This window comes from Miscanthus floridulus, chromosome 7 (genome assembly GCF_019320115.1).
Source record: "Miscanthus floridulus cultivar M001 chromosome 7, ASM1932011v1, whole genome shotgun sequence".
NCBI lineage: Eukaryota > Viridiplantae > Streptophyta > Magnoliopsida > Poales > Poaceae > Miscanthus > Miscanthus floridulus.
Genome location: NC_089586.1, coordinates 32,533,502 through 32,544,627, shown reverse-complemented (window position 1 = coordinate 32,544,627; position 11,126 = coordinate 32,533,502). Strand labels below are relative to the sequence as shown.

Below are 11,126 nucleotides of genomic sequence, written 5' to 3'. Positions count from 1 at the left end.
TTTTTTTGGCACTAAAGTAACCTTTTTTAGAATTTAAACGTGTCTCTGTCAACTGATTGAATTACTTTACATTTTAAAGTAATATATGTGCGTTTGAAAAATTGTGAGTTTGAAACTGCCCGGTCACAATTTTAGCCCGCGCGCGCTAGAGCCCAAACCGAGTGGTAATAATCAAATAGTGAACCCTGAGGGCCCAGCCACCGCCTCTCTTTTCTGCAGTTCTCCATTCTCCGCTCTCTCCTGGCGGCGCGTGTTGCAGGGCTAGGGAACGGAGGTCTACCGGCGTCCTCGCATGCCAGCACGCGCGGCTGCGCCCTCATGCTGCAGCTGCAGGCCCCACGTGACAACGTCACTGTCTTCGGATTTGGCGGTCAGACGGCGGCGGTGCACTGCAGGCGTGGTAGCGTAGGTACACCGCGTGTCGTGCGCCACCTGCCAGCCCCCACGGCCGCGTCGCACGCTGATCTGGCGCGCTGGCTAAGGAGGGGGCGGGCTAAGGGCGCGGCGGCACGGGGTGAGGAGACAGCGGTGCGGCACCTCATGCGAGGAGCGAGGAGGCAATGGCGGCAAATCTCGCGCACAGGGAGAGGCAGCAGCGGCGACTCTCGCGCGCAGGTCAAGGACGTTGTGGCGGTGGATCTCGCGCCCCTCGGTTCACCGGATTTCGTTCGTCGGTTCGTCTGCTTTCCCTCTCTATTCCACACCGGATTTTGTTGGTCGGTTTCTCTGCTTCCCACCTGTTCCACGTTGATTCATTAGAAAACGCTGGGAGGATAGTACTTTCGTTCTACTGTATTCTATTTGCAATCTGTTCAGATATTTAGCAGGGATGTAGAGGAGTTCTTTTTAGACCACAGCCATACTTTGATGCCTTGAATGCTGCCATGATTTGTCTTTTAGTCTACACTTGAGCTCCTAAGTCCTAATTATTAAGTCAGTCATGACTTGCAGTTCAACAATTTCATTACTGATGCATCCTTTGTTTATTAGAAAATATAATGAACCTAGGAATTTGATCAAGGAGAATTAATACAGATGCCAAAAGCAATAAGGTGGGATGCATCCTCTATTGCTCTTTAGTTGCTAACCTCTGAGCCTTATGATTGTTCTATTCTAAAGAGCAGTACTGACGTACTGTGTATCAGGTGCCATGCTCTGGTTGCAAGTAAACCAGGACCCTTAATTTGTGTTGTTAGAGACTGGAACTTCTTCTAGGTTTCTCACAGTATTAGTAGAAAATTCCATGTACTAAATTACAGCATTGTGCTAATTTTTTATGGGATCTTGACATGTTGTGTTAATATCGGGATTGGTTAGGGCATTGTTTGGTAGAAAGTTCTACAGATCCAACCCCATGGCTGCTACTTTTGCCTGGAGGATGGAGCTATCATGGAGCCGATTTGTTATCAAAGCAAGTTCAAAGTATTTATATGATGCACTGATTTTTCTTGCAAACATATGCATCTGTCTTTATCAGAGCCTACTAGTTCAGCCATCAACTTTATGCAGAACTAAAATGAAGCAATAAAAAGTTCTAATATGACATGTACTAAAAGGCTGATTGTAGTCTCTTTAACCATTTTTCAATGGTCTAGTATGGTATGTTGCTTCTGCTGCTATCACTTTTGTGGGAGTTTAATTTCAATATGCAATATGAATTTTTAGCATTTGTCTTTCACTTTGAATGTTCAAAACTAATCTATTATTTTAGCAGGAGAGTTATTAACTCTTTAGGTTTTGCCCCAGTGGTGAATGGAAGTGAGCTTCAAATTTGAAATCAAGTATGATTGCACCTGTCTCATGATTTCTGCTCCTATACCCTTCCTGTCATTTTAAAATGTGCTACCAATGTGTTTCGATTGAGAACCTGCGATCCCTTAAAATTTTAAAGCAAGTACAAATTGATGCAGTAGTAGCAGTTTAAATGAAGCAACCCATGAGTTTTATGAATTTTCAGTTACAATGTCCTTGTGTGCAAGATATTTTGCTGAAGCTATTTTGCTGCAGTACACATAAGTGTTCCTGCTTGCTCGGATTAGTTAACATCATGCTGCCCATGAACTGAAAACTTGAGAACCTATATAAGCTTTTGCTAACCAGTCATGATCCTCCTAGTTTGTTATAATGTTAGAGTCTAATTTGTCCAATGTTTTAGTGGGACCATTGGAGGAGATGCAACTAATACTATGAGCCTCTGGGATTTTAAAGAACCTATAGAAAGTAGTCCAGATCAAAGTAAGGTAAATACAACTACTTGTTAATTACAGAATTTTCATTGGAAGACCTCGATTATTTAAGTTGTTTGCTGAAATCAAGTGCCATCATGAGCTGCATTTTAAACATGCAGCTGCCCGTGAACTGGAGACTACATGGATCAATGTAGTTATTTGTCATAGGAATGTGCTCTCATATTGCGTTTGTAGACAACAATCCTATGTTGCTTAGTTGGATCGTGATCTATCAGTGAACATTCGTGGCAGGCAACTAAATTACCTCTAGTGTGTTAGCATGTCCTTGGGCGAAGTTGTACGGTTGTCCATAGTTGAAATTTTTCGTGTGCCATCCTAGCAGTATTAACATTCAACACTACAATTTAGCAAGTTGAGCAACTCTACCATAACTAGATGTTGCTTTGTTTCTTGATGCTTTAATAACAAGAACCCATTCAGCCAGTGCTATTTTTTATACCTTTTACTACAAGCATACATATATATACCTAAAAGTGACGCATGTATATCTAGTAAATTAGTATTTTTGCTGGTTGCTGCCATTGTAGCATACAACATAGCAATCTTGAATAATAACAGTAAACTAGCTGCTGGTAGAAATCTCTAGTTTTTCAACTTTTTTTGTGTTTCAAGTTGATACACCTGGACAACAAAAGTCTAATTTGCCAGCTTTAAGTTGATGCACCTGTGCATCTCTTCTGATGAGAGAGGAAAACATAACCCCAAAACAAAGAAGGGAATACGACAACGAATTATATTACTACAAAACAACCGAAGGAAAATGTGGCTAAGAGACTATCAACCGCTAAGAGACTATCAACCAAAAGGAATCAACAAGTTGGCAATGCACAGGTGATTTTTTTGTAACTTCACTACCTATGAATGTTTCTGTATCAGATTCCAAAGTGTATATGGTTTTCGTATATTCTGTCAGTGAGTGTTTTTTGTATATACCTAATTGACTTCTAGGCTTGATCATATAGCCTTTTCATGGGGAATTTTACTTTTGAATGATTCTACAAATTTATTTGCAAACTTGTTAGTCTTTAGTTTAAGATTTCGAATTGCTTACTTTGTCAACTCCATGCTATTGTTGCCAAAATAATACCATTTCAGTTTGCCTGATGTGTATACCAATGTTCATGATTCTTTCCAGGAGCAAGATGTAGTTTGAGTGGAGCGCACGATTGATGGATGATCAACATCAAGGCAACCTTTGATGCAGTGCTACATATATAGCTCATTCCATTTTGATGTGTTCAAACTAGCTAGTGTGTGTCGGATACCTTATGTGTTTCAATTGTGCATGTGTTATTGACTAAGTTTGACATTGCATGGTTTCATTAATGATTTGTATGGACAGCATATTTTGGTTTAATGGATCTCTAAATGCTTTATCCATCATATTGTTCGGCGTACAATTATTGTTTGAAGCTACCAAACAAAGCGTTGCAATATGGACTATTGGCATAATAATTTGACATTGCAATATATGCTATAGTAACAAACAAACTATGTGGTAAAAACATTATGCGCTGTAATAGTCTTCAAACTATGGCAACACAGTAGTAAGCGTGGCAATAGATGGTTTATCCTATAGCAACCAAAATATTTAGTGTGGCAATAGAGTGGCCATCTCTAGCAACCAAACATTTGTCGTGGCAACAGAGGGTTCAACCTATAGCAACCATAATATTTAGTGTGGCAATAGAGAATCTATCTCTAGCAACCAAATATTTATCGTGGCAATAGAGGATTCCATCTATAGCAACCATAGACATGGTGTGGTAATAGAGAGGCCACCTATAGCAACCAAATATTTGTGTGGCAATACAGAGTTCCACTTATAGCAACCATAGAGATAGTGTGGCAATAGAGGGTCCATCTATGGCAATGTTATTTATGTATGGCAATAAGGTCTATTGCAACACCCATTGTTGTTGCTAGTGCACCTATTGCCACTCTTTGGGTATGTGGCAACATGTATGTCTAGCAACACCAGGTGTGTTGCAATACTATTGCAACAGCCACGGTGGTTGCTTATACTATGACTTACAACACTACATGGTGTTGCAACAACACTCCATTGTGTTGCAATAGGGGAAAACCTATTGCAACACCAAAATAAACCGTGGTGCAAACTTTAGACCATGGTTACCGTGGCAACGCCTCCCAACCAAATTTTTGTGTTGCAATTTTGTCTATTTCAACCATTTTCGCATATTGCAACACTTTTAGGCCGTTGCATCAGGGGTGAAACCTTGTAGTGTTGGGTACACTCCTAATGTGTTGCCTACCAATCCGAAGAGACCGAGGCGTCCGAGGCAGCCGTTCACTCCTAGGACGTAGGGTCTAGGTTAGCATAGTCCATGTTTTTTTTAAGTTTCCTGAATTGCAAAACTTGCTGTCTTGCCTCCTTACTTAACCTTATGACGATAATGTAGGTATACCTTCAACAAGGCCTTCATGTCAGCAAGACGTCCATCCTTCATGCCTTTGCCTTATTTTGGAGTAATCCAAATTATGTACTAGTTGCACTTGTGGTTCAAGACCTTTGGACCAACTTGTAAGCTTAATTAAGTCGTGAACTTAATGTATCGATGAACTTATGTATGCAAATGATGCCGAACTTATGTCGAACGAAGCTCATATGCAAATCCGTTGACTTTATGTATTCATAAACTTAATTTATCGATGAACTTGGTCCACTAAGTTGCCTCATGTCCAAATCCGTTTAAACTACGTCGAGCTAGGCGTAGCTGCATCAACTATATATCGACAAAGCGGTTCGAGGCTGCTGCTCGGGTAGGTTTACCTCGAAAAGGAGTCCAGGTGTTGCCGCGCCACCAAACGTGGCGCATCAACCTTGCCGCGCCGTTGCCCGTGGCGCGTCGGCCTTGACGCGCCGTCCTCCATGGTGCGACAGAAGTTGGTACAGAGCCGTAGCAAATGATTACTACAAGTCGTCGTTTCTTTTTAACAAAAACATATTCTATAAAAACAAAGCTTATACCACTTGGTGCGGTCTTCAAGAATATATGTTGACCTATATTTTCTCTTATATTATATAATTTGTAGGAGCAAAAGTTTGATCATTAGAAATTATTCCTAAATACAAATATAAGTTAACTACTTTCGTAATTCAAACTTTTGATATAATTAGGCTAATTATTAGTCAAACATAATAAAATTTGAATTTTAAAATATATGCATGCCTTATTTTCGAGGACGGAGGGAGTAGCTATGTAAGGTTCATCAAGGAACACCTTTACACCATATTTTTTTGTGGTGAATGACAAGACAAGACAACACAATGAAAGTTACATGGGTACAATGTTCGTTACAGGGGTATAATACATCAATAGTTCAAATAAAACACAAGACATCACAATGAAACTTCTAGTACAATACAACATTGTTCTTTACTAAAGTATGGAAATCCTTAGTCAGAAACATACTGAGTAAGCAACTCGTCGTCCTAGTATCAATCCTCTACCATAACCTCGTTGCTGTGGCTAGGCTCACCCGCATTGCCCTGATCGGCCCGTTGACTATAGTAAGCGGCCTCTGCTTCATCTACGGCCTAGGACAAGAACGCGTCCTCCTTCACCTCGTTCATGTGCCTAGGCTCACCTACATTGCCCTAATCTGCCTATCGCTCATAGTAAGCAGCCTCCACTTCATCTGTCGCCTCTATGGCCTGAGAGAAGAACGTGCCATCCTCCTCCTCCGCCTGCAAGCCCGTCTCTGCTAGATCGATGAGCTCGCTCAGTCTACTAGTGCCATCCTTAGCCTCCTCCGCCTGCAAGCCCACCTCAGCTAGAGCGATGAGATCGCTCAACCTAGCAGTGTCGTCCTCATCCTCGTCCCCATCATGGGATAACACAATCAGAGATTGAACAGTGCGACCAACTCGTGTTCTATGCTCATCTAACTTCTTTTCCTTAAATCTTGCACGGGCCACCTCTAAAGCATGATCCTCGCTGTATCCAATTCCTTCATGTATGAAATGCAACAAGTTAGCAACGTGATTATATTACATTTAAAAGTAGGCAATGAAAATAACAAGGCTTCCAATGACTCACCGGCAAACAATGCAACAACATGGTCGTTCAAGACCTGCATCTGTACTCTTTCTTCCTCCCTTGCCTCCTTCATTGCCCTCTCCTCCTCTAACGCCCTCCGTCTCTCCAACCCCCATTTATCAACCCTAACACCGATCGGGTTATGAATACCGCGCTGTCTAGCAAACTCACGCATGTCTTCTTTTGCTGTTTAACGAAGAGGTCGACGTAGTCCGGTCCATATCCCCTCTTCCATGCAATTATTTGCCTCTCCTTCAGTTCATCCAAGAACTTAGCTTGACCATCATAAGATTCCCACCTGCATTTTCTAGTACTCTATTCAAACAAAAAATGAGATCATAAGTCTTAGCCAAAGAAAAAAAATATGATTTCATATTTTCCACAACAATAACCAACCTCATCATAGTCAACCATATGGCCGCAATAATGGCCTATTTCAAGCTCCGAAGGGACTAGGCCGTAGTTAGATTTAACACCACATTCGCACACAACAAGAGGTGCTTTGAAAAATAGCATTTCTTTCTTCTTTTCCTTTGCCTTTGGCGGCTCTTTCAGCCATTGATTCTTAGGACCATATAGCCACTCCTTGAAACGACACTTCTCCATTGAAAACACCTAAAAAAGGTGACATTAGTACATGAACACATATAGCTCAACATTTCAACAGATACACTTTCCACTTACTTCATGCTTGTTTGGACACACAAACTCCAACATATTCCTAGGGTTTATCACATCTCAATCTCCGCATTCGCACAGAGGAGGTTCCTCGAGTCGTCTAACTACGGCTAAGTGCTTCTCCTTAGCCATCATCGGTGGGGGGTTAGGGGGAGGTGGAACCCACCGCTCGAAGTGCTCACGCGGATGTCTCCCTCTCCACCAATCGTCGAAAAGGAGGTACCTTGAGTGAAACTTGTCCAGATCGTCGATCCCCTGAAAGAAAAAAGAACCTCTCATAGGCCTACACAAAAAGATTCCAACAAAATATTAGTAACCTAGTAACACAAATAAACAAAAAAGGTACGGAAAAGAATCACTTACATTAAAACGATTGCATGTGTAGAAGCAACGCGCAGCTGTGTCTCGATGTCTTGATTAAAACACGTCGGCCAGACGACCATAGTCACAGTTAGAGACATGGAGGTCAGGAGGGATGGAGGCATTTTTGCTAGACGTGTCGGGGGTATAATTCTCTAGGACGACCCCGTTTTTGCCACAACTGCTCTCGATACATGTCTTCCATCTAATAAAACGGTTGTAATTTAACATCAATCAAAACATCACAAATTAATGTAAAAAAAGTACTAAAGCAATGTAAAGATGAGCCATTTGCATTAAAACAAAGAAAATATTTACGCACCGATAGTTCTAACTAATAGTTGTAACTAACTAATTAGCCTTCACATAGAGAAAATTAACTAATCTTTTCCTCTAAACCCTAAGTAGGAATCCTCCATTACCAATCCCTAGCTACCAATCCTACTATTCCTCTAAACCCTAGCTACCAATCGTAATTTTTGAATCCACAGTTCAAACAATAAATAAGAGCATGAATACCTTGATGGAGGCCAAGGAGAAGCTTGGGGGAAGGAGGGAGGTAGGCAGCTAGGGAGGGCTGGCGGTGGCGGCGCGGCCTCCTGGGGGCCAACTGTGAGGGAGGGAGGGCGGGGGAGGCGGCCGGCAGTAGCGTGGCCTTCGGCGAGGTCGCCTGGGAGTGAGGGACGGCGCTGGCGTGGGACATGGGCGTCCGGCCTCGACGCAGTGACAGACAGAGGGAGGGAGGGAGCCTGGGTGCATCGCTTAGACGCGGTTTCGTCGCGCCGTGCGCAATGGCGTGGCACTGACGCGCCGCACCCGTGCCAAGATCTGCGGCGCGGTAGCGCCTGCCACGTCAGCGGCCAGGGCCTGGAAAAGTGCCACGTCATTGCCACTGCCGCGTCGCCATGCATGGCGCGTCAGCGTTGTGTTAGATTTGAAAATAAAAAAAATCAGTGTTAAATTTAGAAATAGTTTAAAAAAGTGTTAAAAATAAACAAAAAATCGGTTTAGCACTTATGACTTTTTTTTAGTTTATGAAGACGTATGACGGCAGTGCACGCGAAATCAAGCGCATGAAAAAAAATCACCGCCAGTGCATCCAAATTCTGGAGTGCAAAAAGGTACCACGTCACTGCATGCACTCATGAAGCGTGCGTTCACACTCAAATATACACTCGAAACGGCCAAAAAAAAAAAGACCGGAAACAGTAAGTGCGCGCGTTCCTGCCGGCGCGAGAATTCCGTCCCAACGCGCGGACTGTAGCAGCCCCCGCGCGACGCTTCGCGTAGCTCTCAAGGATCATGAGCAGAAGGAGGGCGATGATGGAGCCGACAAGGATCCATGAGACAAGGTCCATCGTCGAACTCGCTCAAGGATGGGTCTGGAGAGAAGCAAGTGCTCTTAGGAGTACCGTGTAGGCAATGAGGGGAGTATTTGGCTTTAAACGAGCTATCTCGTGGTAAGATTATTATGTCTTATGGTACGGTGTGGATACTCTACGAGAATCTTGGACTTTTATGACCCACCTTATGAAAGAAGGAAGCGATTTTTAGAGGTGTAGCTCACATAAACTACAAAGGTAAGTTAAGCCTTTAAAAAAGAGAAAGAATGATGCCGTTTAGATTGATGGCTCATATGAAGCACAAAGGTAAATTGGGCCTTTAAAAAGATAGACGCCATGTTCGTTTGGGCTTGTTTGGCTGATAAGCCATGACTGAAAGTACTGTTGACTGAGTTGGTGTGAGAGAAAAATACTGTTTGTTAGCTGAAAAAATACGGCTTATAAGCCAAACAAGCCCAAGCAAACAGAACGAAAATAAAGGAAATGGAGATTTAAGAGGATATCCTATATTATAAACAAGCAAAGATTTTGATCACAAAAATACAAAAGTGCATATTCCATCAATCCTTGCATAACCCTTCTATACTCGAAACTAGCAATCCATATTTTTTAATTTTTATATTTATAATTATAGGATCATAACCGTGTGTTGCAACAGAAATAAAATAATACTATAAAAATCTTAAGTTTGAACATGTGTTGTACTATTAAAAAAATTAATCTTTAAGAGTGATGAGAAGAGGTCATTCCACTCTTGCTGCCATCGTTGGTCTTCCACAACCAAGGATGAGGTCTAACAAGCATGCCGTGCGGGCAGCTACACGGTGCAGATGCCGTCCACCTGAAAGTGCATCTAGCTCTTTAGTGGGTTTTGGATGATTGTATGACAACGTGATTAAAGGACTAACCCGTTTGCTAAGTGTGGACAGGTAATAGGTTATCTCACAGGTACTTAGTGAAAGCCAAAATGATGTGTTGTTGCATAAACAATCTAATTCAAGCACAAGACAACAATACAAATGGAATTCATGTGAATGCTTATTTATTGTGGGATTTCTATGTACTATGTGAAATCAAGCTCGTGATTATTAGTTAATGAGACATGAGGGATTGCATATGGAATGGTCTTATATTTGAAGCTTGCTAAATTAAAATAAAAAAGATAACAATACATATGAATGGATGATTCAACAACAAGATGTGACTTGATGGCTTGAGATGGTGAAGATAGCAAGGAAAGGCTTCGAGGTACTAAGCAAGGGTGAAGGGCAAGCGACGGCTTGGCGGCCGAAGAACCTAGCTAGGGTAAAGAAGAAAGTACTTGCATTTAGTTGAGGTACTAATCAAGCTAAGATGGTCATATTGATGTGAAGAATCAAATCTATAATGAAGTATTTGATGGAAGTGACTTGATACATTTGGGATTATTCAAATTTGATGAATGGAATCAAATCACATGCTCAAGATGGCTATGCTCAAGTGAAAAGATCAACATCAACTTGTTAGCACCCTTACTTGATGAAGATTGGAAGGGACGACATCAATTCAAAAGAAATCAACTCAAGTGGTATAAATTCATTTTTCCTTTGATCTTGAGTTTAATAGGTATGCCGTACTATTAAGAGGGACGCATCATATTGATAGATAATGTTTCATAAGTGCTCAAGCCAACCCATGTGAGTTTTGAGAATTTGAGCGACAAAAGAGCTAACTGATTTGTTGCTGGTCTGGCAATACCGGACGTGTCCGGTATTTGCCCAGCAGCTGTTAAATTGTTCTTCTCGGGTTGGTTCGTCGAGAGTCCCGACGTAGGTCAGGAGTTCCGACGGTCGGGAGTCCCGGCATGGGTCGGGAGTTCCGACGTCTCGCACTTCAACTAACTTGGAGGGTTCACTGTTCTAGTCATACCGGACGTGTCCGGTATGGATGACCAAGAAGCCAACGGCTAGTTTTCAAAAGCCTTGAGGGTCGAGAGTTCCGACATGTGTCGGGAGTTCCGACACCTCACTAACTTTAACTCAGTTACATGTTTTTCAAAATTGCTGAGGGTCGGGGGTTTCGACTTGAGTCAGGAGTTCCGACGGTCAAAAGTCCCGGCGTTCTTCGGGAGTTCCGACGCCTCACAACTTCACTGTAACTTAGTTACCGTTTGCGCAGTATGAGTCATACCGGACGTGTCCGGTATTGCAACGGCTATAAAGCGGCTAGTTTTCCTTGGGAGCTATAAATACCCCCAAGCCTCCACCTTTGGAGGCTGCTGATTCTGCTAAGATAGACACATGTTTTTGAGCCTTGCCAACTCTCCTAAACCCTCTCTTAGTGAGTGTGTGATCCAAATTATAAAATCAATTTGTGGGTTAAGAAAGAATTTGAAAAAGAGAGCAAGCCACCACTTGAGCACTTGTGCATATTGTCAATCTTGTGATTCACAT

The 11,126-nt window shown here is 42.3% G+C and overlaps 1 long non-coding RNA gene across 3 annotated transcripts; it reads left to right on the top strand.

Annotated features, from left to right (window-relative positions):
* The first annotated feature begins 518 nt into the window (after positions 1 to 518).
* On the top strand, positions 519 to 3,796 carry LOC136462992 (uncharacterized). Of its 3 annotated transcripts, XR_010760867.1 has the most exons (5): positions 519 to 674; positions 1,715 to 1,781; positions 2,156 to 2,240; positions 2,898 to 3,080; positions 3,385 to 3,790. It is a non-coding gene; the product is annotated as an uncharacterized lncRNA (long non-coding RNA). The 3 variants fall into 3 exon arrangements; XR_010760866.1 differs by having other exon boundaries at positions 1,712 to 1,781; positions 2,156 to 3,080; positions 3,385 to 3,796; XR_010760865.1 differs by having other exon boundaries at positions 2,156 to 3,080; positions 3,385 to 3,795.
* The last annotated feature ends 7,330 nt before the right edge of the window (positions 3,797 to 11,126 follow it).